Genomic DNA, 5,666 nt, shown 5'->3' with positions numbered 1-5,666 from the left:
TAGGATTACAGGTGTAAGCCATCACACCTGGCCTCTGCATTATTTATTACAACTGCATGAGAATATGTGATTATCTCAAAACAAAAAGGTTAATTTATAAAAATAATAACAAAATAGAATCAAAAAGGTAAAAAAATGAGTTTCTTATAGTTATTCAAAGTTGGGTCCTGTTTTGGTTTTTTATTTTTTTAAACATTGTTTTTTAGTTGATATATTTAGGGTATTTACATTTAATGTGGTTATTAATTTATTTGGGTTTAGGTCTCTCATCTGTTTATTTATTTTCTGTTTGTCCCTTCTGTGGATTTTTCCCCTCTGTTGACCCTTTTCTACTTTCTGCTGAATTTAAAAAATATCTGTAGTGTTTTATTTTATCTATTGGCTTTTTCACTATATCTCCTTGTATAAATGTTTTAGAATTTGCTGCAGGAATTACAATATAAATACCTAACTTTTCACAGTTTACATAGTGTTCATAGTTTATCACTGCAAGTGTAATGCAGAAATTTTAGAAACATAGATTGCCTTCCTCTTTCCTCTTCATTTTGCAATTGCTTTGTGTTATATCTACCTACATTGACAATGCCATCAAACAATGTTACAATTTTTGTCTTTTATAGTAATAGTTTTAAGTATTTTGGCTGGGCATGGCAGCTCATGCCTGTAATCCTAGCACTCTGGGAGGCCGAGATGGGCAGATTGCTTGAGCTAAGGAGTTCAAGACTAGCCTGAGCAAGAGGGAGACCGAGTCTCTACTAAAAATAGAAAAACTGGCTTGGTGCTTGTAGCTCAGTGGTTAGGGCACTGACCACATGCACTGGAGCTGGTGGGTTCGAACCCAGCGACGGCCTGCTAAGCAACAATGACAACAACAAAAAAATAGCCGGGCGTTGTGGTGGGTACTTGTAGTCCCAGCTACTTGGGAGGCTGAGGCAAGAGGATCACTTGAGCCCAAGAATTTGAGGTTGCTGTGAGCTGTGACGCCACAGCACTGTACCGAGGGGGACATAGCGAGACTCTGTCTCAAAATAAATAAATAAATAAATAAATAGACTCTGTCTCAAAATAAATAAATAAAATAAAAATAAAAATAGAAAAACTAGCCAGGTGTTGTGGCACAGGCCTGTAGTTTCAGCAACTTGAGAGGCTGAGGTAAGAGGATGGCTTCAGCCCAACATTTTTTTATTTTATTTTATTTTATTATTAAATCATAGCTGTGTACATTAATGCGATCATGGTGTACCATACACTGGTTTTATAGACCATTTGACATATTTTCATCACACTGGTTAACATAGCCTTCCTGGCATTTTCTTGACTATCCAGAACACTGCCAAGGAAATAAAAATTCAGTAGACCAAGAGGCTGGGACAGAGTGCACAGAAATCATCTGTTAGGCCAGGAGACACTCTTGCCACAATGCACAATTCTCAGCCCCTTCCTCTCCTCCTGTAAGAATCTCAAAGTAGGAGGGGGCGGAGACAAGATGGCTGACTGAAGCTAGCTTTCTACAGCCCAACAGTTTGAGGTTGCTGTGAGCTATGATGCCATAGCACTCTATCCAGGGCTACAGAGTGAGATTCTGTCTCAAAAATAAATAAATAAGTAAAAATAGGAAAATTTGTCAGGTATTTTGGCAGGCACCTGTAGTCCCAGCTACTCAGGAGGATGAGACAGGTGGATCATGTGAACCCAGAAGTTCGAGGTTCTGTGAGTGAAGCTGACATCACAGCACTCTAGCCTGCCCAACAGAGTGAGACTCTGTCTCAAAAAAAAAAAAAATAGCTATAAGTATTTGGGAGGAAAAAAATAGTCTGTTATATTTTACCTGCATATTTACTAGTTGTGTTCTTCCTTCACACCTGTAGTTCCAGGTTTTGCTCTAGGATCATTTCCCTTAAGCCTGAAGAAACTTCCTTTAAGATGTCTTTTAGAGCAGATCTTCTGGGAACAAATTCTCTTAGTTTTCCTACATCTAGAAATATTTTTATTCCACCCTCATTCCTGAAAGGCATTTTTGTTGAAGAAAAATCCAGATTGACAATTTTTTTTCTTTCAGCACTTTAAAAATCCTCTGACAGCTGCTTATACATGTATTTTGTCCAGAGCTTTTAGTAGTAATCAGTGGTAAAGACAGGGTGTAGTGAATTTACATTGTATTAGCCAGAGCTAGAACCCATATTGTCACTGTTCCTTGAGATCTCTGACTTCACCTATCAATAAGTAATTCCTCCTGAGCACTATTGCAACACAGGCTAGAGCTCACTCAAAGAAGAGCCTTGTATCAGTTTCTTGGTGTGTTGGTTAATTTTATGTGTCAAGGTCTTAATCTTATTGTCCTATGCTCTTTCCTTCCTCTACTATCAAGATCTTCTCTTTTACTGCATCTTCTCCATACTTATAAAACACACTCTACACTTGATCTCAGCCAAAAGGCTGAGAAGCTATAAAACACACTCTAATATATTCCATTTTACAGGTGGAAAAATGACTTGTTTTCCTCCATTCTACTTTAGTTTCTACTCAATACCGTGTTCTACATATAAGCAAAACTGTACTCATGATATCCCTATTTCCTCCACATTGCCATATTGTGAAGGATAGCGCTCTATTCTCTCTCAGTTGAGCTATCGGCAAAATCCCACACAGCTAACCAATAACTCCTGCCTTTGGAAAACATAGTTCCCCATTTGTTTAAGGAACAACATAACCTCCTGACTTTTCCTCTGATTTCCTGGGCTTGTCTTTATTAATTGCCTTTGCTGGGTTTTCCTTCATTAAACTTCTAAATGATGGAGTATTTTAGTGCTTAGGCCTGGGTCTCTTTCTTTTTCTAATCAAATGTTCCTTTAATGATTTTACCAAATCACATAGTGTTGAATACCGGCTGTCCTCTGAGGTCCCCCCATGCCATATTTCACTGATTATTTTATTGTGTCACTGCCTACACACACGTATAATTGATTGCTATTCCAACAGAAATGACTACTCAAAAGTGAACCCGCTCAGAGAACAAAACAAAGACTACTTGAAGGTGAAGTATAATTCCAGCTTATTGCCTAAAAGTCTGTATTAATATCTTCAACAGCAGCATAAGAATTTACAGGATTGGTATCAATGGCTTGGAAGAAAATTCAAAGATGTCAACAGAGCACTTTTTTTTTTGGAAAGATTTCCAAATTTTTTTTTTTATTATTATTAAATCATACCTGTGTACATTGATATATTCATGGGGCATCATTCACTAGCTTCACAGACTGTTTACCAAGTTTAACAGAGCACTTTTTAAGAAATGCTGCATTACAGCTGAGGGCAGTGGCTCCTGCCTGTAATCCTAGCACTCTGGGAGACTGAAATGGAACGATCTCCTGAGCTCAGGAGTTTGCGACACTGTCTCTAAAAATAGCCAGGTATTCTTATAAGGGTACATGTGAAACTTAGTAAATGTAGAATACAAATGTCTTAACACAATAACTAAGAAAATGCCAGGAAGGCTATGTTAACCAGTGTGATGAAAATATGTCAAATGATCTATAAAACCAGTGTATGGTGCCCCATGATCGCATTAATGTATGCAGCTATGATTTAATAATAAAATAAAAAAAAATAGCCAGGTGTTGTGGCAAGTGCCTTTAGTCCCAGCTACTTGGGAGGCTGAGCCAAAAGGATCACTTGAGCCCAAGAGTTTGAGGTTATGGTGAGCTATCATGCCACGGCACTCTACCAAGGGTGACAAAATAAGACTGTGTCTCAAAAAAAAAAGAAAAGAAAAGAAAGAAAGAAAAGAAAAGAAAAAAGAAATGCTGCATCACTAATGTTCTTAAGGCATATAAAATAATACTGTGAATGGGTGGTGCCCGTATCTCAGTAGATAGGGTGCCGGCCAATACACCCAGGCTGGCTGGTTCGAACCTGGCCCAGCCAGCTAAACAACAATGACAACTACAAAAACAACAAAAATAGCTGGGTGTCATGGTGGGTGCCTGTAGTCCCAGCTACTTGGGAGGCTCAGGCAAGAGACTCGCTTAAGCCCAAGAGTTTGAGGTTGCTGCGAGCTGTGACACCACAGCATTCTACCAAGAGCAACAAAGTGAGACTCTGTCTCCAAAAAAAAAAAAAAGATCATACTGTGAAGTGATAATTGTCAATAACTCTTAGATAGTAAATAATTCAGAAAATTTAAACTCTACATGGAAGAAACATTGGAAATCACTGATTTATTTCACTTATATTTTCTGTTTTATGTATAAAAAAGAGTGACATATGATTTTTCCTTTTTTTTTTTGCAGTTTTTGGCCAGGGCTGGGTTTGAACCCACCACCTCTGGCATATGGGGCCGGTGCTCTACTCCTTTGAGCCACAAGCGCCGCCCCAATTTTTTTTTGAGACAGTTTCACTTTGTCACCCTTGGTACAAAAGTACCATGGCATCATACCTCACAGCAACCTCAAACTGCTGGGCTCAAGTGATCTTCTTGCCTCAACCTCTTAAGTAGCTAGAACTATAGGCACCTGCCATAAGGCCTGGTTATTTTTTTAGAGATGGGGTCTCACTCTGGCTCAGGCTGGTCTCGAACTTGTGAGCTCAAGCAATCCACCATCCTTGGCCTCCCAGAGTGCTAGGATTACAGATGTGAGCCACTGCGCCCAGCCTAAGCCCTATCTTAAATTTGGTGTTCTGTTAACTCCATGCATGTCTTCCCACTTTAACTCTGTATTATGCGTGTATTATATGTGCCTTGGTCTTCAGGGTGCCATAAGAAAATGCCATAGACCAGGTGGCTTAGACAACAGTTCCAGAGGCTTGAAGTCCAAGGCCAGGAGGGCAATTTGGGGTGGGTAAGGCCTCTCTTCCTGGCTTTTGGATAGCTGCTTTGTTGATATGTTCTCACATGACTTTCTCTCTGTGTGCTCTCAGGCAAGCTCTGGCGTTTCTCCCTCTTTTTGTAAGGACATTATCCTAAAGGATTAGGGGCCTATCCTTACAACCCCATTTAGTCTTAATTACCTCCATATAAGTCCCTTCTCTAAATACAGTCATGGGAGATTTGAGCTTCGATATATGAATTTGTCAGGGAACATAATTCAGTCCACAATAGTAGCCATCTCTAAAATATAGATAGACAGTTAGGTAAGTAGGTAGATAGAAAGATAGCTAGATAGGACAAGTGCGGTTGCTCGCGCCTATAATCCTAGCAGTTTGGTAGGCTGTGGTGGGAGGACTGCTGGAGGCCAGAAGTTCAAGGTTGCAGTGAGCCCTGACTGTACCACTGCACTCCAGCCTGGGTGACAGTGAGACCTTATCTCTTTAAACAAACAAAAAATAGATGATAGAAGATATATAGATAGATAGATAATAGATACATAAAGGTACACTGTGGTAAAATTTGATCTAAATGCATTTACCTCATCTAATGAAACCTAAGGAAGATGCTATTGGTAAATTTCTCATTTAATACTGTGTTTTCCTTCACCCAAAGCTCTAATTTTATCAATCATGTTTTCAAGAACTAATGTTTCCAAATTCTATTTTTTAAAAATCTGTACATGAGTATAAATCACAAAGTAATAAAGTTTCCTCTGAGATTTCATTATGTGATTTACACAATGTGATGGAAATTATGATTATATAATTTCATATTCTTCATGTTCGTATCCATATGCTTT

The sequence above is a fragment of the Nycticebus coucang genome, chromosome 2, assembly GCF_027406575.1.
Source record: "Nycticebus coucang isolate mNycCou1 chromosome 2, mNycCou1.pri, whole genome shotgun sequence".
Classification (NCBI taxonomy): domain Eukaryota; kingdom Metazoa; phylum Chordata; class Mammalia; order Primates; family Lorisidae; genus Nycticebus; species Nycticebus coucang.
The sequence above is the reverse complement of the archived record's forward strand: the minus strand, read 5'-3'. Positions refer to the sequence as shown.